We start from the raw sequence: 22,657 nt of genomic DNA, 5'->3' as shown, positions 1-22,657 counted from the left end.
GAGGATAAAAGCTCTTGACTCATTGAGATATTATGGACCATTCTATCTTATTAATGTATCAATTTAAACTTGCCCATTTCCTTAGGGAAAAATGTGAAAAATTAATATTCTAATGAGGATTTTGCAATATAAATTATTGCAGTGACAATATATCCAGGATGAAATAAACTAGCCTAAGTATTTAAATAGTGGGAATTTAGTGTGGATAATTGGTTTCATACGTGATGGAAGTGATATTGCTGCAGCACAGAGGACAGATCCTGCAGGTAAAAGTTGTAATTACAAAGATCTACTTGGAGATCTTCTAGTTACAGAAAAGAGGCAGTGATGACAAGCATCTGCTAGACACCAAGAAGAGAAAGTAACAAGCTTCTCTTACTTTTTCATGCTCTAACATCCAACTAGCACTTCACATTGAACATACCCAGGCAGAAATTTGTTGGCACGGACTACCAGGAAATGCACTGGGAAATATGGCCTCTGAGGGGCATCCACACTGGGCTCTTAAACAGAACAGATAATAGGGCATAGAAAGTATCTGAGAGCAAAAGTTTCACATCTGTCACACAGAGATATATAATGCCACACTCTCACAAACATTGGTAGGTAATATTGATGACAATAATAATTCAATAAAAATAATAGTTGATAGTCACAAGACTAATTTCAGGATTTTAAAAGTTATTTTTCTCACTTTTTGATCTTAAGCAATTATATATAATATTACTATATATGGGTAAAGAGGCATCTAATAGAATCACCCAAATAATATAGTTATGAGGTATTTGGAAGAGACAGAAAAATCTAACTTAACTCTTCACATGTAATTGCACAGTATCAGTAGATATTGCATAGATTTGCCAAATCAATAGCTGATGGTACTATATATATATATATATATATATATATATATATATATATATACTAAAAGTTTTGCCATTAATACTGAGTCATGTGGAAGGCTGATCTAACATAAATTTTTCTTCAGGAAAAATGGCAAAAGATGTATTGTTTAAAAAATATCCAGTATTTACAATGAAAATATAATATTGATCTTGAAAAAGAGAAATTCCATAGTGGCAAGTATCAATACAGGACCACACAGGACTTTGAAGTGCAGGGGTCTAACAGCTCCAACCTTTTACTGCCCTCCCTACATATTTTAAGATTATTATTTATTTTGTAGGAATGCACTTTAAAATAGTTTGCTTGATTTCTAAGAATAACTCTTTTTTAATTAGGTTAGGAGATGCATTGGATTTGTAAGTTAAATTAAGTCAACGTGATATGTACACTATTGATTCTTCCTGTCAAAGAACAGGGAGGCCCAGGGAGTTTAAGGCAGTGAGAGTTCACAGGGAAAAGCATCAGAGAGGAGAGAGCCAGCTACACAAAGCTTGAGCTACCTAGGTCTGCAGGGGTTGGTTCCTTGTAAGTGGAAAGTGTGCAAGGCCAATGGCTTAATCTAGTAAGGGAGCTGTAACAAAATGCCACAGAATGGATGGATCAGACGACAGAAATTTATTTTCTGACAGTTCTAGAGGCTGGAAATCCTCTGGTTTGGTTTCTCCTGAGGCCTCTTCTTTAGTTTGTGGATAGCTGCCTTCTTGCAGTGTCCTCACATGACCTTTTCTCTGTACACACAAGTCCCTGATGTCCCTTCCTCTTCTTAGAAGGATACTGTGCATATTGGGTTAGAGCTTCACCTTTATGGGCTCATTTAACATTGATTTCCTATTCAAAGGCTCTGTCTCCAAAAACAGTCACATAGTGGGTGAGGAATTCAATATGTGAATTTTGAGGGACACACTTCGGTCCATAACAATCAGGGAGAGAAGCACCCAGAAACTCGAGAGGGACCATAGATCACACAGGATCAGGGACAGTCCACGTCTCTTATAGTCAGTGTAGAGAATCTCCTAATTCATAGGGTAGCAGATAGAATACTCAGAAAGATATTGTCTCATTAGTGAAACAAAATGGTCCTAGACAAACAAGGATTACAAGTAAGCCTAACATTATGAAATTAAATTTAAATAACATAATTGTATCCCAGAACAAGGCTCTAGAGTATTTATAGGGTACAATTTATCCAGTACTCAAAAAACTAAAATTGAAAATAACTGTCATTCAATCAAAAATACCACGCATGCAAAGAAACAGAAAAATGTTACTGTTAACGAGGTTAAAAAAAAAATCAAAGGCACAGAAATGACATAAATGATACAATTATTAGAAAAAAGCATTTAAACAAGTATTATAAACTCTATTTCTTGTACTCAAAAAGGAAAAGGAATATATTATATAGGAATATAGAAAATATAATAAAAGAACTGTCACATTTCTAGATATGACAAATAGACTGGATGGGGCAGTAGTGGGCTAAGTTGTGGCTCCCAAAATGATAGGTCCACATTCTAATCCTTGGACCCTATGAATGTTCTTTCATTTTTTAAAAAAATAAGTAACGTCAGTTACGTCTTTGCAGATGTAGTTAAGGATCTTGAGATGAGGGAGTCATCCTATATCATCCTGGATGTACGAAATCCAATGACAAGTGTCCTTATAAGAGATACACAGAGGAGGAGGTGGCATGAAGAACCAGAGATGTAGTCACAAGCCAAAGAATGCCCACAACTACCCAAGACTGAGAGAGGAAAGGAATAATTCTCCCGTAGAATCTCCAGGGACAGCAAGGCCCTGCTGACAACCATGATTTTTAGATTCTGGTCTTTAGAACTGTGGCAGAATAAAAATCTGCTGTTTTAAGCCACTTGGTGATATTTTATTACAGCAGCCTAAGAAAACTAATACAGGTGTCAGCAGGAGATTATATACTGGAGAAAAAAAAAAATCTTAGTGACAGCAATAGAAATCTCCCAAAATGAAACAAATACAAAATGGAACAAAACAAAACAAACAAAAAACAAAAGAGGAGAGCACCAGTGACTTCACAGAAAACTCCAGGTAAGCTACTCTGAGGATTTCTTTGGATCCTGCAGAAGTAGTTTTGCATATCTGGAATTTAGTGATGATGTCAGAGGTAATTCCACATACTTCCTCAGCCCAAGATGCCACCTCTGGAAAGAAAATAATTTTATTTCTAAATTTAAATTATAAATTATTATAAACAGAATGGGAACATAAGCAATCTCCTAATAACAGAACCAAAAAAATATAGAACAAAAAATTAAGAAGAAAATAAACCTATAGATCATTATTCCTATTCAATGTAGATGCACCAATTCTCAGCAAAATATGAAGATAGTAAGTGTAGAAATATATTGCTAAGAATAAAAGCATTTATATATTTTGATATGCAGGAATAATGCATTCTGAATTGATGCATTTTTTCCAGCCAATATTTAAAAGTAAAGAGGTGTACTCAGGATCCAGAATTTGTAAAATTAATAGTTTTAGTACCTCACTGGGGACATTTAACATGTAGTGACTTTATTTGTGATAATGGTGTGATCACTGCATTCACACCATCAGTGTAAATGTCAGCACTATGGAAAAGGCAAATAATGTCCTAGTATTCTTACGAAAGTAAGACCTCACACCTTTTTTAAAGATTTAATATTTCCTTTGGGCAGAAACACTTATCTGAAGCATGGTAATTTAATCAGACTTACTTTAGTTTGTTTTTAATCCCCTACCTTCTGATGAAAATATTTGCATTTTAATATAGCAGTTTTAATGTTACTCTCTTTAAATATTTTAAACAATTTTTTTTAACATCTGATATATTTATCTGCCTAGGCAACATTATACTAAGTGATCCTGGTAAGCTGATGCTTCTTATGATGAAAAACTATGCATTTTTTTCTAATGGCTGATAATTAAAATGAGAGAGTGTTTTTTTTGTTGTTGTTGTTGTTGTTGTTTTTATTGTTGTTACATGCACTGAGAAAGGAATACTTATACTTTTATAAAGGTGTCATGGTACAATAATGGGAAAAGACCCTTGCAGAAAAAACAATAGCGATTAGGCCATAATATATAACAGCTACTTTTGGTAGAAGTGTTCTGAGAACTTGTCAGCCCAACATGATTATTTAAGTTCCCCAATGGACTGAAGAGTATCACAGCTCAATTCAAAGCCAGCTGTGTCAAGCCCTTCAGACTTGCTTCTCATTTAACAACTAAAGTTATCTAAATTGGTCTATTCCCACTTGCCACAATTGATGGTCAGAAAGCGTGTTTTGGCTCTTCCTTTTCTCTTTTAATAGCTGCATTCATCAAACATTTATTGCATCTACTATTTACTAGGCACTTTGCTAGGCACTAGGGATGAAGAAATCAAATAAGACTTTGTCCCTGACTGTGAAGGGCTTGTAAACTAATTTACACGTCTAAATATGAGTTCTGAGCCCCTTAACCCTATGGTTCCTCTCAAGATAAAAAGGGATTGATTATTTTCTATCACCAAATTCATCATAAGACCACTTTTGGGAAACATAAGGTTAATCTTGGAGTCTAGCAGCTAATAATTAGCCACCACATATTGCATATTTTCTATGTACCAGACATTATGCTAAGTACTTTACATTTTAAAAAATATTTTACTAAAAAATATTTTACTTTGTATTTATAATAATTTCTGAGAGACAATCGAACCTCTTGGTTTGCATCAGTGGAAACAGACTTAGCAAAGAAAAGTAATTTTCTCGAAGTGACCAACACACGGACGGCAAGTGCAGTCCAACTCCCTCCTGTTCTGCATAGTGCAGGTTTACCCCCTTCTATTCTTCTGCCTTGCTACACTGTTACTCAGAGACAAACCCCTTATGGTGATGAGAGTTAAGCCACCTCTAAAATATTCCGAGAAATCGTGAAGATTTATTTTTTTAAAGATTTTATTTATTTATTTATTCATGAGACACACACAGAGAGAGAGGTAGAGACACAGGCAGAGGCAGAAGCAGGCTCCATGCAGGGAGCCGGATGTGGGACTGGATCCGAGGTCTCCAGGACCATGCCCTGGGTGGAAGGCGGTGCTAAACTGCTAAACCACCAGGGCTGTCCTAATCCTTAACTCAATGTGCACCAGGAATGGGGAAGAGGGAAAGTTAGGAGAAGCAAGTTTGTTATTGTGATTGAAGCCAAGCAAGTGTTGGAGCTACTAAGAATCTTATCAGAAGTGGATGGAGTATAGCTGACATCATAACACATGTTGTTTACAATCACTAGACTTCCTATATTCCCCACATATATATGCATTTGGAAATAATTTGAAACTAAAGATTACATTGAAACTTGGAAAATCACAATTTTGTCTGACTTCAACCTATTCTTCAATCGGATTGCAAGATAGATAAAAATATCATGAAATCTTGCTTATTTTTTCTTTGCTGGTTTCTATCTTTGTTTTTTTTTTAAGATTTTATTTATTTATTCATGAGAGACAGAGAGAGAGAAGCAGAGACATAGGCAGATGGAGAAGCAGGCTCCTCACAGGGAGTCCAATGTGGGACTCGATCCCGGAACTCCAGGATCATGCCCTGAGCCAAAGACAGATACTCAACCGCTGAGCCACACAGGCATCCCTATCTTTCGGTTTTTTGTTTGGTTGGTTTTTATCTTTTTGTGATCAGAGGCCACTGAGAAAACTGTGCTTTGTAGGAATGACATTCAACCAAAATCCTACAAATTGTGATCTGTGGGGGCTTTATTCACAATATTAATAATGACTAATTCAATCGTCACTCTTTTTCTTTTTTTTAGATTTTATTTATTTATTCATGAGAGACATACAGAGAGAGAAAGAGGCAGAGACACAGGCAGAGTCCATGCAGGGAGCCTGATGTGGACTTGATCCTGGGACTCCAGGATCATGCCCTGGCCCAAAGGCAGTGCTAAACCACAGAGCCTCCTAGGGATCCCAATCTTTACTCTTTTTAATCAGTTTCACCTGGTTTATTTTCCTCGTGCTTCATAAACCAGGCCTTGATTTTTTTTTCTTCTGCCTTATTTATACAGTTCTCTGTGTCTGTCTCTTCATTCCCTCCTCTCTCTCTCTTTGCTAAATATCTGTTCTACAGGCCACACCGTCTCTGGGCTGATCCGCGGTGGACGTTTTGAGGGCAGCTGACCCGCAGCCCGCGCGCCCCGCACCGCCCCCCGTGGAAGCCTGAGCCGGCCGTGGAGCTTTCTCTCCCTTTGTCTCATAACCATGTCCACCAACGAGAATGCTAATTCACCAGCTGCCCGCCTTAACAGATTCAAGAACAAGGGGAAAGACAGTACGGAAATGAGGCGGCGCCGAATAGAAGTTAATGTGGAGCTGAGGAAAGCGAAGAAGGATGATCAGATGCTGAAAAGGAGAAATGTAAGCTCATTTCCTGATGACGCTACCTCTCCACTGCAGGAAAACCGCAACAACCAGGGCACTGTAAATTGGTCTGTTGATGACATTGTCAAAGGCATAAATAGCAACAATTTGGAAAGCCAGCTCCAGGCTACTCAAGCTGCTAGGAAACTACTTTCTAGGGAAAAACAGCCCCCCATAGACAACACAATCCGGGCTGGTTTGATTCCAAAATTTGTGTCCTTCTTGGGCAGAACTGATTGTAGTCCTATTCAGTTTGAATCTGCTTGGGCCCTCACTAACATTGCTTCTGGGACATCAGAACAGACCAAGGCTGTGGTCGATGGAGGTGCTATTCCAGCATTCATTTCTCTGTTGGCATCTTCCCATGCCCACATCAGTGAACAAGCTGTATGGGCTCTAGGAAACATTGCAGGTGATGGTTCAGTTTTTCGAGACTTGGTTATCAAGTATGGTGCAGTTGACCCACTGTTGGCTCTCCTTGCAGTTCCTGATATGTCATCTTTAGCATGTGGTTACTTACGTAACCTTACTTGGACACTCTCAAACCTTTGTCGCAACAAGAATCCAGCACCCCCGTTAGATGCTGTTGAGCAGATTCTTCCTACCTTAGTTCGTCTCCTGCATCATGATGATCCAGAAGTATTAGCAGATACCTGCTGGGCCATTTCCTACCTTACTGATGGTCCAAATGAACGGATTGAAATGGTTGTGAAAACAGGAGTTGTGCCCCAACTTGTGAAGCTTTTAGGAGCTACTGAATTACCCATTGTGACTCCTGCACTAAGAGCCATAGGAAATATTGTCACTGGGACAGATGAACAGACTCAGGTTGTAATAGATGCAGGAGCACTTGCTGTCTTTCCTAGCCTGCTAACGAACCCCAAAGCTAATATTCAGAAGGAAGCTACATGGACGATGTCAAACATCACAGCTGGTCGCCAGGACCAGATACAGCAAGTTGTGAATCATGGATTAGTCCCATTCCTCGTTGGTGTTCTCTCTAAGGCAGACTTTAAGACACAAAAGGAAGCTGTATGGGCTGTGACCAACTATACAAGTGGTGGAACAGTTGAACAGATTGTATACCTCGTTCATTGTGGCATAATAGAACCATTGATGAACCTCTTAACTGCAAAAGATACCAAAATTATTCTGGTTATTCTAGATGCCATTTCAAACATCTTTCAGGCTGCTGAGAAACTAGGTGAAACTGAGAAACTTAGTATAATGATTGAAGAATGTGGGGGTTTGGACAAAATTGAAGCTCTACAAAACCATGAAAATGAGTCTGTGTACAAAGCTTCATTAAACTTGATTGAGAAGTATTTCTCTGTAGAGGAAGAGGAAGATCAGAATGTTGTGCCCGAAACTACCTCTGAAGGCTATACATTCCAGGTTCAGGATGGCACTCCTGGGACCTTTAACTTTTAGATTGTACAGCTGAGACAGAAAGTTGTTTGTTGTGTACTGTTTGGTAGAAGTTTGTCTTACTGTTTCTCTACTAAGAACTCTTTTTAAATGTGTTTTGTTATTGTAGCACTTTTTACAACGAAACTATACTTGACCAGTTCTGAACTGTACAAACTGTATGAAGCTCCTCCTCTCAGTGGGTTGCTTATTTCTATGTGGAATCTTCTATCTTACAGTGTCCTGTAAATAAAGATTAAATTCCACCCTTTTCTTTAAAAAAAAAAATATCTGTTCTACAAACTATTTAATGGCCAACTCAAGATAAACCTGACCTCTGATGTCTTCTCTCATCTATGAGGACTCTGACTGCGTTCTTCCCTAGTTTACATCTAATATCACATTCTCGAAACCTTTTCATTTTCTTTGAAGCCTAAAGTTATTTCATATGTGTGTATTTGATCCACGCAAATAAATGAATTCTTTTTGATATCTACTATCTTAGGCTGCTTTATTCAGTCAATGAAAATTCAATAGATTCTTAGAAGTACTGTTTGCAAAAAATGATTTAAAAAAAAGAACAACAAAATACTTATCCACTTTAATAACTATCCAACATGGTCCCAAATGTTCCGCTGTCTTTATTATGTTCTCATTCAATTTAGTAAAATTGCACTTTATCTACCTCACTTTATAGTTTATAAACTAAAACAGGTTTACACATGTTATTTTTATTTATCTTAACTAAATTTCTGGAAAGTAACACAGGTAGATGTATTTTTTCAGTTGCATAGTTTATAGGACCAAAATTAAAAAAAAAAAAGTCAATTGACTTCTCCAGACTCATAGTTTTTGAGTTATAAAAATGACACAAGAAATCAAATCTCCCAATGTCAAGCCTAGCCAAGTGGTTTTGTAATTTTTTTTTTGATGTTCTTGACTTCATCAGGCATATTACCATGTTTTTATTTGCCTGTAACTCAGCTTATAAAATGGAAAAACATTTAAGCATAGATTTGTCTTAGAAACTTTTGTAAACAAATATTGTGAAGCTATATTTTATAGATATTACATGTTTGAATCAGTAAAAATCACATTAATAAAGTAAAATACTTGGAGATCCCTGGGTGGCTCAGTGGTTTAGTGCCTGCCTTTGGCCCAGGGCATGATCCTGGAGGCCTGGGATGGAGTCCCACCTCAGTCTCCCTGTGTGGAGCCTGCTTCTCCCTCTGCCTGTGTCTCTGCCTCTCTCTCTCTCTCTCTCTCTCTCTCTCTCTCTCTCTGTGTCTTTCATGAATAAATAAATAAAATCTTAAAAAAATAAAGTACTGAAAGTTTCAGCATGGATTGCAGACTATTTCATTACAAGCCAGCTACTCCCAAAGCTGGAAAATAATTCCGTTAAAATGTCAAACACTTGTCGATCTTTTCATCATCCCATTAGTACTAGCAGGGTAGATGTAACCTGGCAGCTTGGCTTTTATAGCAAGCTACTGTGCTTTCCTAATGGTGAGAGTGATACGTGAGAAAACCATTATCCTGCAAAGCTGCCCTTGAATAAATATGATCAAGAAGAACTGACAACATTTGATCTTATAGCAACACAAATCATTTACAAAACAAACTGTGCTGCACTGACATGTACATTTACAGATTCTCACCTTCTGTTTTTTTTTGTTTTTTTTTTCATTATGGGCATACACAGTACATCCTCAAATGATATCCTAAAGAGAAATTATCTGGACCCCTTTCTCAAGGGGTCTCAAAGTGCTGGGCTGTAACTTTAATTTTTATGAGAGTCAGTTATCTTCTAAAGCGGTGAGTCCTTGCTTTGTTAAAGGTGATGTATGATATTAGAAAGATATCAGTACTTAGAGGCAGAAGTGTTCTGCCTTTGAGTCCCTGACATATACACCATTCTAAATCTGGTTGAGAAGATCTAAAAAGGAATCAAAAATAGCTCCCACTCTCTCAAGGAGCTTGGCCCAACAGATAAATTAATTAGAAATGTAGATATCAAATTATCCTCATACTAGGAAGATACAGGTTAGGTATCTGAAGTAACTTCAGATAAGGGAGAAATGTAGCACAGTATTAAGGATTGTGGAAAATCTTTGTAAATGACAAGAAAATTAATTTTTTTAAGACTTATTTATTTATCCAGAAAGAGAGAGAGAGAGAGAGGCAGAGACAGGCAGAGACAGGAGCAGGCTCCATGCAGAGAGCCTGAGGTGGGACTCGATCCCAGGACTCCAGGATCACGCCCTGGGCTGCAGGCGGCGCTAAACCACTGTGCCACCGGGGCTGCCCTGACAAGACAATTATTTGGTGGACTTACATGGCATATGATTTTAACTTGTGCAGAGAGGAAAAAAAAAAAAAAGAAAGAAAGAAAGAAAGAGGGAATTCTAGATAAAGAGAATTAAATAAGCAGAGGTATATAAGAAATTGTGGGACATACTTGGTGGAAATTTGACTAGTAGATGTCAATTTGACTAGTAGAAATGTTGCATACTGTGGGGGCTTAGACTTCAAAAGGGCCATTTATTTAGGACAATAAATACAACAAAACATCATGAATGAAGAACTAAAGAATTAGATCTTACTGTAAGAATAAGGAGTTGTTGAAGGTTTTGAAGAGAACAGAATTGATCTTAAGCAAGTCTTGTTTGGAATTGACATAAACATTTGTTTAAATGAGTTTAGACTGACAGTAAGAAAATTAGCTTTGAGCCACTACGAATTCATTATTACAGATTAGAGATAAAGTACAGAAAAAGGGCTGCTGAGGATTGGTCTCTGGAATGTTCTGGAAGGAGCCTTGACAAGGCATGGCAATAGCTTGAAAAATCACAACAATTATTATTTTTTTAAGTTTCCTTCATCAAAAATCTGGTGGCATTTAATATGGGACAACAGGAGACCAAAAACCCCCCAAACAAAAGAATATCACTAATTATTAATAAAAACGATTGTCTCTCTGTATTTTTGTAGACCAGAAATTTTGGTAAATGTTATGCATATATTATTGGCTTATTATTCTGAAATATTTATGAAATAACTCTTATTCATATTTTATAGTAAGGAAACAAGGACTCAAAGAGAGAATAAATATGTTGCTCACATATCAGAAAGTGCATATGGCAGATCCAGGATTCAATTTTCAGTTCTTCAATCCCAGAAAGACCAAACAATTTTCATTTTGACCCTTCAGGTTATTTATCCACTAGTACTCTTTCCATCCATCTTCTAAACAGACTGCCCAATCAATGACTACTAATCTGCTACACCAGTTTTGACAACCTTTATACTGTGATTAATACTAAGTATTTTTATGCTGTTCAAGAGTTTGAACAATGAACAGCTCTCAGAACAAAACTGTACTTGACCTTTCTCAGTCTTCCCTACAAAATCTGAAATACTTTTGTGTCCTTCATGACATTCATTTTTGAGTTGTTCCTATGTTGTAACATTTTAATAAAGGCTTAAGCTAGTGGCTTTGGTTGGGTTTTCTTTTTCTCCCTTCTTGATTCCATAATAGAGTCTCTTAGAGGAAAAATATTCAAAAGAGGAAATAAACACAGTGAAGGGCAGAAAGGGAACTAATACAGAAGATTGGATGATGAATCATGCTTGGAAAACTGACTTATAGAGATGTTCTCCAAGGAATTTAAAGTTCAGCGTCCAGTATCCCAAATAATGTTAGCAACTTTAGGCTTGTACTGGGTGAGAGAGGATTTTTAAATGATACTATGCATTTTATTAGAGTGTTATACAGAAAATAAGAAATTTCAATGGCAAGAGCATTATACAGTTGGGTATATGGGAGCATCATGATCAGAGCTGATCATTTTGCTTGGAATAAAAAACTAGAGAACCAAAGGGCATAAAATGATCAAGTTCCTATGAATGCTTGATGTCTGAACTAATGGTCCTAATGTTTTGTTTGAATGTCTGATTTTAATGTCTCTTAATTTTCTCTACATTTGTGTAAGTTAAACTAACTACTTGCATTTGAGCCATAATATTTAATTTTTTGCTTGTAAATTCACTCCACATTTTATTTTGTTAGCTTTATTAAACTTTGAGTATTAGAGCATTTGAATGTCCATGATTTGAAACAAGTTTTATAATGCATGAGGAGAAAAATTTGAAGATTCCAGAGTATTTTAATAGCAAAATGTGGTATATTTTTCTGTGAGGATATTAAGAAGTCCTATTTTAGCATTGATATTTGGATTTCATTCAGTTTATTGAATGGGTAAGTTGGTTATCTTCTATAGACACGTATACTTTGATTCACTTGGCTAATATAGGTTCCATTATAAAGATAATTTTCATTTTTAATGGACAGTCTAATGTTTTCTAGTGTGAAAATGGTGGATACATCAGCCCATTCATAATGATAGACTGATAACCTAAATGTAGAGTTTGGATTACTCAAATAGTTTCATTATTAGACTACACAAGTTATAGGTTTACTTTAAATATAATAATAATAATTATTATTATTACTTATTTTTATGCTTTGTTTACTTAGTTGCTTTCAAAATATGCAATGAAAACTTTATCAGGTGGACAAAAATAATAGGAAATTCTACTTAAGTGTTTCTGTTTTTTGTTTTTTTACTCCTGAAAACTCTACTCAAAACTTACCTAATCTGTAGATAAGTGAATCAGATATCTAATCAGTTGAAAACTTTAACCAAATTGAGAAACAAACCCCAGTTTTGTGTATAGAATAATAAGATAACATGAATTATATCTCATTAAATTAAAGCTATACACTCAAGATAATGTACTCTCTAAATAATGAAGATTTTTCATTAAAAGTTTGTTTTTCCATGAAATCCTTGAAAATTATTTTGACAATAATTGATTGACTGCAATTCCTGTTCATCCCCCCAGGAATAATAAAAGATCATTTACAATGGATAAAGAGATTGTCCTAGTTATTATCAACAACATATTTTATGTATTGTAAGTAAAATTAAATAATGCCATAGCCTTTGATATTTTTTTAAATAAAATTAACAAAGTAGAGAAAAATTCTGATGCTTCAAATTCAGTGATGGCTTCACATTATAATCCACTTATTCATTCTAATACTCATTAACATGAGTTATCATTAACATGATATTTATTATGAATATCTAGGTATATGTCATTAAAGCAAAAAAGTAACTGTCTCTGTGTAGTTACAAATAATAGAGGGATAAGGTATTTAACTTATAGTTAAACAAAAGCTTATTAACCAGTTGTTATGACAAGTGATAACTCACAAGTAAGACAAAATCAAAGATTGCCAGTTTGGCATAGTAAATAAGGTTAAGCTATAGCTTATGTAGTTTTAAAATTGAACAAAAAATATTGAAAGTAAAATGTTGAAAAATATATACCAAGCAAATATTCCCTCAAAGTTAAAGCTTATCCACCTATGAGACACAATATATTATAAATTAAACTTGTTTACAGAAATAAATAGTGTAGCTACATAACGAGAGAATATGTAAACAAAGAAATAGCAATTACATAATGATACGGTTTCAAAAGTTAAGCTTCAGATATGTAAAGCAGAAGTGGATTTTTTTGTATTTTTTGTGGGTTTTTTGGGAGGTATTTTTTTCCCAAGTTTTCATTTAAATTCTAGTTGGTTAACATATAGTGTAATATTGGTTTCAGGAGCAGGAAAACCTACATAGTACCTAGTGCTCATGACAACAAGTAGTAAATGGATAATTTTTTGAATCACCTATGCATGATTATAGTTTGAAGCATTTCTATAGGTTAAGGAGATAAGTGATCTAAAACAATAGAGATTTGAAAACTTCTTGGCAGTCTTGACTTAATGAATACATTGAACACTGTTTTCAAGAAATGGGGATACTTTTTTTACTGGGTATTAGCTAAATAAAAAGATATTTTATTTGATATTATGAGCAAAAGAAATTCATGTCTCCAATTACCCATACTATTCTTTATTTTCCTTCCATAGTTGCACAATAAGATTTTTCCATGTAGGAAAAGCATCCATACTTTTCAAGTAGTTGTGACTGATGGTTGATATGATTCCAAAGGAACCAAAATAGCACTTGCCAATGTCATGAATACCAGTGTAAACCATTATTCATACTGGTAGAACATTACAACCTAAACAAATTTAATATTTAATTATAAAAATAGTGCCAATATCGATTGACCTCTTTTTCTATGTATGTAATCATAGTTACGCATGTATCTGCTGAATATTTTAACTTAATTTTGCAACTATATATATATTAGAAAAAATATTTTATCTTGTCCCAAATTATTTTCTTAACACTTTAACTTATAGGTTGGGTTATTCAAATATTCCTAATCTTGGGGATCCCTGGGTGGCTCAGCAGTTTGGTGCCTGCCTCTGGCCCAGGGCATGATCCTGGAGTCCTGGGATCAAGTCCCACATCAGGCTCCTTGCATGGAGCCTGCTTCTCCCTTTGCCTGTGTCTCTGCTCCCATACCCCCATCTGTGTGTCTATCATGAATATATAAATAAATAAATAAAATCTTAAAAAACCCCAAATATTCCTAATCTTTGCTTCATTATCTCTCAAATGAGATTCATAGACCTTAGATGACAGGTTTTGTAAATATTAATGGGCCTCATATGTTCAATGTAGGTGACACATTTATTCCCTAAAATTTATCAGAGATTTTTTTGGATCCTGAGGTGGAGGTGAGGTTATGGCAGGGAATACAATCAAAGCCCCATTTTCCACATTCAAATGAAGCAAGTGTGAAGCAATAAATATTTAATATGTTAAGTTGTGCTAACACTTATAATAAAAACTGAAAATACACTAAGGTGAAATAGAGATTGAGAGGCATATGCACTTAGAGGTGTGGTCATGGAAAAACTGATGAGATGGGCCTAATGGCATTGAAAGGACATGCATCCAGAGAAAGTTGATAACATGCTTATTATGTCTGAGTGACAAAGAACATGCTAAAGTAAGTATAGGAAAATGAACATGGGTGAGTGATAGACCAATATTAGAAGGGGCTCAAAGTGTAGGGGTAAGACAGGGTTTTCCTCTGCATTGATGGGAAGCAATGGGAGGGGAGTTATTTGAGCAAAAATATATGTAATGAACAATGTTTTATGGGTGTTACTCTAACCTGCTGTGAGGATAATTAAATAAAAGGCAGCAAATGTGGATGCAGAAATGCCAATAAGCTTAAGGAGGGCGCGTAATATGATGAGAGCACTGGGTGTTATATGAAACTGATAAATTATTGAACACTACATCAGAAACTAAGTATGCACTATATTTTGGCTAATTGAATTTAAATTAAAAAAAAAAAGAAAAAGAAAAAGAAAAAGAGGAATGCCTGGGTGGCTCAGCGGTTGAGCATCTGCCTTCAGCTCAGGTTGTGATCCTGCGGTCTCGGGATCAAGTCCCGTATCAGGCTCCCTATATGGAGCCTGCTTCTCCCTCTGCCTCTATCTCTGCCTCTCTCTCTGTGTGTCTCTCATGAATAAATTAAATCTTAAAAAAAAAAAGTCCAATTAGCATTCTTTTCGGTCCATGTAAGTAATGATGTTGACAAAGCAAAATGATGTAAAACTACTAAATCTTGTTATACTGGATGGTAGAGCCCATAGAATTTGTTTGTGGGTTAGATATGGATGTCTGGATATAGATATGAAAAAGAAACAGAATCCTTCCATGAGAGCATGTAAAAACAAGGAGTTATGATTTTATGAAAATGGAAGTCTAGGGGAGAAGCAGAGAGTAAAAAACCAATACAAGACACTTCTAAGGTGAGTTAGCAGGGAAAAAATTTACACTACCACTTGAAACCACTAAAAAATAAAAACAAAAATATATAAAACAACAATTTTTAAATGTTGGAAATTATGAATTGAAGGACAGTGATCCCAGAAAGACAGGAAACAAATAAGATGAGCCCTATGATTGGTAAACTTATTGAGTTTCCAGAGCATAGCACAGAGAGCTATAACCAAAGAACTCCCTGAGTTGAAAAGACCTAGTTGATGATCTAGGAGCAAGAAGGTAGATAGAGATTGTAGAACAGAGTAGAGGAGAGAAGAGAAATGCAAAAAGGGGGCACTATGGAGATCTGCAGATGCTCTCAGTATGTGCTTCTTTGTTTCTAAGAAAAACCAAACTCTTTTCCTAAGTGGTAATATTATTTTACATTCCTAAGAGCAGTGAATGAGTTCAAATTTCTCTGCACCTCCTCAACCCTTGGCATGATCAATCTTTAAAATATCAATCATTCTATCAGGTGCAGTGGTGTTGTCTCATTCTGGTTCAAATTTGAATTTCTCTAATTGTTGATATTAAGCTTCTTTTCTGGAGAGTATTTGTCACATACACACACACACACACACACACACACACTTTTTTTTTTTTTTTTCACACACACACTTTAATGAAGTGTCTGTTCCAAAGGAATAAAAACTGGCAAAACCCAATTCTTCTTCTCTGTTGAAAATTAATTTGCCTGTTTATTTTCCTTCTTTTAAAAGGATGAGATTTTTGAAAATTATTGCCTGCTTTACTTAGTCACTTTTCGGATCTCTAGCATAATGAATATTTAATTACATTAAGTTTCTCACAATGCTAATTATTCACGGAACTCTGTTTTGGTCTTTGCTGGATTTGAAAGCAAGATGTGGACTACTAACACCTCTCACCTCAGGGTAAATCTGTTTCATTCAGATTGCAGACAGGAAAGTTAAGAAAGAAAATCTATTGCCTCAGATCAAAGCTTTTTGAGCCTGAAGGCAGTGCATTACTTTTTCCTAAAGTGGTACCTATTGCATCAGCAAATCATCTGCCTTCTATCTTCTTTAACTGCAGACATTTGTCAGTTGAAGCCCGGGCTTGCATTTTAATTTTTTTTTATTATTTCATTGCACAACAGTAAGAGATATATGAGTATGTGTGTGTAAATAAACTTTTATGAGAGCTTAAATTTATATGTGCGTGCAAACACATACATGGAGTACACCAGTACACAGCACAGTGCTACACAACAGATTAGTTTTCAAAAAATGCGTGCAAATCTCTAGTTCAAATTATAGAGATATTATTAGTATGTATTTTCTATTTTTAGTAAAAACTATCTTAAATTTCACTCACATTCAAAATCAATTTGTAAATAATTTGAGTATTAAAAATGACTTGCAATATATACATACAAACACACACATATGGACACACTATAATAAAGTTTAATGAACGTGCAATTATATATTATGATTTTATTTATATATTATGATTAAAAACAAATTAATGGCCAGATCTCAAAAAGTATGCCAATCAGTGTTCTTTTTAAATACATTTCCTAACATTTTTCAAAATTTCGAGCCACAGATTCTTCAATACCTTAACAAAGTATTGGACAGTTCAGTGAAAACTCTTATTTCTCTTTTATTATCCATATAGAGAGTATACATTTGTATTTGTTTAGCTCTTTCACAAGAGCAAAACCATGAATATATGTTTGCATATATGTTTACATATAAACATACAATGTTGTTCTAAAATTTGCATACCAAGTTGCATTTCTAACAATATTATGTAGAAAGAATCATTTAATAAATCATTATTGATAGTAGTTATTTTCATTCTTTTAAAAGTTTCACTAACAGAATTTCTTGAATCTTGCATCATTATGCTTGCATCTTAATGCTTTTTTCTTTAATTACTGGTTAGTTTGATAATATTTAAATATCTTTTGGCTTTACAAATATGATCTCTTCATAACTTTCATCCTTTCTTCTTTGGATACCTTCCTTTTTCCTATATATATTTTAAAGTGTACGTACATTATGGATATTAACCCTTAGAATATAATTTGTGTTTTAATTTTGTAGTACCACAAAGATATAAAATTTGTTAATTCTCATGTAGTCATATCTATCAGTCTTTTTAAAAAGTTTTTATTTAAATTCCAGTTAGCATACAGTGTAATATTATTTTCAAATATACAATATACTGACTCAACACTTCCATACAATACCGGGTGCTCATCACAGCAAGTGCCCTCCTAATCCCCATCATTTATTTTACTCATTCTCCCACTGACCTTCAGTTTGTTGCCTATAGTTAAGAATCTGTTTCTAGGTTTGCATCTTTTGTACTCCTATAATCATTTGTTTTGATTGTTAAATTCCACATATGACTGAAATCATATGGTATTTATCTTTCTCTGACTGATTTATTTTGCATAGCATAACTCCCTAGCATTCACATTGTTGCAAATGGAAAGATTTCATTCTTTTTGGTGGCTGAATAATATATACATGTAACATGTATACATATACATATATATGTTATATATGTATATATTCATACACACATATCTTTTTTATCCATTCATCAGTCGATAGACATTTGGGCTCTTTCCATAATTTGGCTATTGTGGATAATGCTGCTATAAACATCAAGGTGCACATATCCCTTTGAATCAGTATTTTTGTATTCTTTGGGTTAATAACCAATGTTCCAAACACTATTACTAAAATTGTATTATTTTTCTATGCCCCAACCCCATTAGTTTGCTTGGAATTTAGTATGATTATAAATACCCCAGTGCATTTGTAGATTAACTGAAGGATAGTTAGTGTTCTTTCAATATTTGATCTTCTTGTGAGGACAGGGTGCATAGCTACTTTTTTGGTCCTTTTCTTATATTTTAATAGTACATAAGTGTGTGTGTGTGTGTGTGCACATATATTATCTATTACTCATTATTTAGTCTTAAAATTATGTGAGATTTTGGTTGTTGTTTAATGTAAATCTGGCAGTTTCTCCCACCTGGAGTGTAAAGGACAATTAATAGCAATGAGTCACTTTTGTTTTCCTCTCTTCATACCCTTTTAATAAAGGCAGGTCTACATCTCACACACAGTGTTAGTGGCATATTTCTGTCTCTACTTTGTTCCAGTATATTTATTTTTACAGGGCAGCTGATTTTTTTTCCCTTATAAGTAATGTTATTTACCAGTATATATCTCCAGAATATTTATATAAATATCTTTCTAAGATATATCTGCTGGACACTGCTACTTTTTCTGTGAGTAACTGTCTCAAACGAAGCATCGACCCCGTTCTACATAACAATCAAGTTCTACCTGGACACCAGTGGCTCTTCCCCCACTTGCACTGAGGCGCTGGACTGTGGGGAATGCCAGAACTTCAAGGTGAAAGGAAGAACATCTCTTTCTGATATATCAATCCTGAAGAAGTGATGCTTTTGCCTAACTGTTCTAGAGAGTTTTACGGGTACACCTTTCTCTCCTTCTCTCTTTTTTAATTCAAATGGTTATTCACCTCTCCATTTGTTATCTTATTAATTCCCCAAAGCATATAGGATTCTGATGATTTGCATGACTTAAAAGCAATTTAATGGCAGCAATCTTCTACAAAATGACCCATCCACTCACCACCTGATCTGCTCCCAGCCTTGTTACTAAATGAACAAACTAACATGTTGAGTTCAATGTTTCTGCCTTAAGTTTTTCTTTTTTTCACCCTCTTCTCACAGGAGACTTTCTAGTCTCTTAGGACATCCTATCAATGTCTGATATATGTCCAGACACAAAGCAGTAGATAAGAGGTTGTTTCAGAATCTTCTTTGCCAAATTTCCAACAAATTTTCCTGAATTGAATGTACATACTTTAATCTCACCTATGCTTGAAATATACCTGCTATGTGATTGTTGCAGTATTATATTTTAAATTATATTTCCAAACTGGGTAGAGTGAATATATTGAAAATATATTGTTTTTATATTTGATTTGAGAAGAATTTAGAAAATTATTAATTTTAATAGGTATGCTCCTATATTTTTGTAAATTATATTCCCTTCTCTAAATTTGATTGTCTATTTTAATTTAAATGTTAACTGTTTGGGGAGTCATTTTGTTTGTGGTGAAGGGTGAATCCATGTGCATGTTTTCCATTTTAAAATTCATTTCATTTTTGCCTCTTTTACTGATTGTCATGACATATTAAACCTTCTATCCTAAAAAATAGCAAAGCAAGAGATAAGAAAACTCAATATTTGCGACTAAGAAATTCCTTAGTTCCTTAGTTAATGTTCCCTCTCTTCTTTTGTCTAGTTAGACATTCAAGCTGAAATACTTCTGTAAAATAGCTATAAGACTCTACATGTTGAAATGTTATAAAATATGCCAAGAAACATTAAATAAAAATAGTTATCACATTCAGATAATGTCATTGAGCTCCATAGGCAAAAGTTATCAGGTTTTGTTTTGTAGTAACTTGACTTACAAGGGAAAATAAATCAGCTGGTTTCAATTTTCTCAAAAGCAACATTCAATATCAGTCCAACTGAGCAACTCTAGTAGATAGAAAAGGAAAGTGTGATCCATGGATTTTAAAATCAGTTCAAAATTCTTCACATACAAAGCCAACATAAAAATGATTTTAAGCATGAAAGAATTCATTTTGTGCCCTTTGAGTCTGTCTTGAGAAATTACAGGATGAGCTTCAAACAATGAAAAGATGACTTGGGAAATTATCAGTGATAATTTAATATATTTATATGAAGAGTAAATATTAAAACAAATATGAGTATTAGAGCAACAGAAATATTACAAATGTTATATCTTCCAACCATGTAGATATGATCAAATTAAAACAAATTAGCTGAGGAAGAACAAAGAAAATGAGAAATAGTGAGCCCACAGATCGTCTCATCTATAATACTGAGAGTCAAGTGATATCATTTAGCTAGAATACCACCTACTGAAAGAATAAGAAAAGAAGAAATATAAATGTGTCTGTGTGAGCATTTCTTGCCCTGGATAGACACATGAGATTGTAATTGTAGTAGTTATAATTTTGAAAGTGTAGTTGAGATTAGTATATCAGAACTTAAAAATTCACGCACCAACATACTACTGTGTATTCTATTTTGTATTTTTCCATTATAACCTTGATAACATATTTTGATTTATAATATATATATAATAATACACAAGATATATTATGCACATGACATACCATTATAACCACTGTATTATAACATTTGGCTTGTTTACAGTTTGAGCTATTAATATGCATGCCTCAAAAACAGCCATATACATGTCTTCTTCTGTACCTGTATATCAATCTGCATGTACACATAAGACTGAAATTACTGGATGAAAAATACGTCTATATTCTAATACAAAACAGTATTCTCTAATAGTTAGATTTGGTAAAGCAGTTTGATAATTTTTTTAATATGACTGTTTTTCTTTTTTTTTTTTAGTAAATTTATTTTTTTATTGGTGTTCAATTTACCAACATACAGAATAACACCCAGTGCTCATCCCGTCAAGTGCCCCCCCCAGTGCCCGTCACCCATTCACCCCCACCCCCCGCCCTCTTCCCCTTCCACCACCCCTAGTTCGTTTCCCAGAGTTAGGAGTCTTTATGTTCTGTCTCCCTTTCTGATATTCCCCACACATTTCTTCTCCCTTCCCTTCTATTCCCTTTCACTATTATTTATATTCCCCGAATGAATGAGAACATATAATGTTTGTCCTTCTCCGATTGACTCATTTCACTCAGCATAATACCCTCCAGTTCCATCCACGTTGAAGCAAATGGTGGGTATTTGTCATTTCGAATGGCTGAGTAATATTCCATTGTATACATAAACCACATCTTCTTTATCCATTCATCTTTCGATGGACACCGAGGCTCCTTCCACAGTTTGGCTATCGTGGCCATTGCTGCTATAAACATCGGGGTGCAGGTGTCCCGGCGTTTCATTGCATCTGTACCTTTGGGGTAAATCTCCAACAGTGCAATTGCTGGGTCGTAGGGCAGGTCTATTTTTAACTCTTTGAGGAACCTCCACACAGTTTTCCAGAGTGGCTGCACCAGTTCACATTCCCACCAACAGTGTAAGAGGGTTCCCTTTTCTCTGCATCCTCTCCAACATTTGTGGTTTCCTGCCTTGCTAATTTTCCCCATTCTCATTGGTGTGAGGTGGGATCTCATTGTGGTTTTGATTTGTATTTCCCTGATGGCAAGTGATGCAGAGCATTTTCTCATGTGCATGTTGGCCATGTCTATGTCTTCCTCTGTGAGATTTCTCTTCATGTCTTTTGCCCATTTCATGATTGGATTGTTTGTTTCTTTGCTGTTGAGTTTAATAAGTTCTTTATAGATCTTGGAAACTAGCCCTTTATCTGATACGTCATTTGCAAATATCTTCTCCCATTCTGTAGGTTGTCTTTTAGTTTTGTTGACTGTATCCTTTGCTGTGCAAAAGCTTCTTATCTTGATGAAGTCCCAATAGTTCATTTTTGCTTTTATTTCTTTTGCCTTCGTGGATGTATCTTGCAAGAAGTTACTGTGGCCGAGTTCAAAAAGGGTGTTGCCTGTGTTCTCCTCTAGGATTTTGATGGAATCTTGCCTCACATTTAGATCTTTCATCCATTTTGAGTTTATCTTTGTGTATGGTGAAAGAGAGTGATCTAGTTTCATTCTTCTGCATGTGGATGTCCAATTTTCCCAGCACCATTTATTGAAGAGACTGTCTTTCTTCCAATGGATAGTCTTTCCTCCTTTATCGAATATTAGTTGCCCATAAACTTCAGGGTCCACTTCTGGGTTCTCTATTCTGTTCCATTGATCTATGTGTCTGTTTTTGTGCAAGTACCACATTGTCTTGATGACCACAGCTTTGTAGTACAACCTGAAATCTGGCATTGTGATGCCCCCAGATATGGTTTTCTTTTTTAAAAAGCCCTGGCTATTCGGGGTCTTTTCTGATTCCACACAAATCTTAAAATAATTTGTTCTAACTCTCTGAAGAAAGTCCATGGTATTTTGATAGGGATTGCATTAAACGGTAAATTGCCCTGGGTAACACTGACA

General features: G+C 35.0%; 1 pseudogene; it reads left to right on the top strand.

The window, feature by feature from the left end:
- The first annotated feature begins 6,061 nt into the window (after positions 1 to 6,061).
- On the top strand, positions 6,062 to 8,007 carry LOC144287848 (importin subunit alpha-1 pseudogene; annotated as a pseudogene).
- The last annotated feature ends 14,650 nt before the right edge of the window (positions 8,008 to 22,657 follow it).

Source organism: Canis aureus, chromosome 17 (assembly GCF_053574225.1).
Source record: "Canis aureus isolate CA01 chromosome 17, VMU_Caureus_v.1.0, whole genome shotgun sequence".
NCBI lineage: Eukaryota > Metazoa > Chordata > Mammalia > Carnivora > Canidae > Canis > Canis aureus.
The sequence above is the reverse complement of the archived record's forward strand: the minus strand, read 5'-3'. Positions and strand labels throughout refer to the sequence as shown.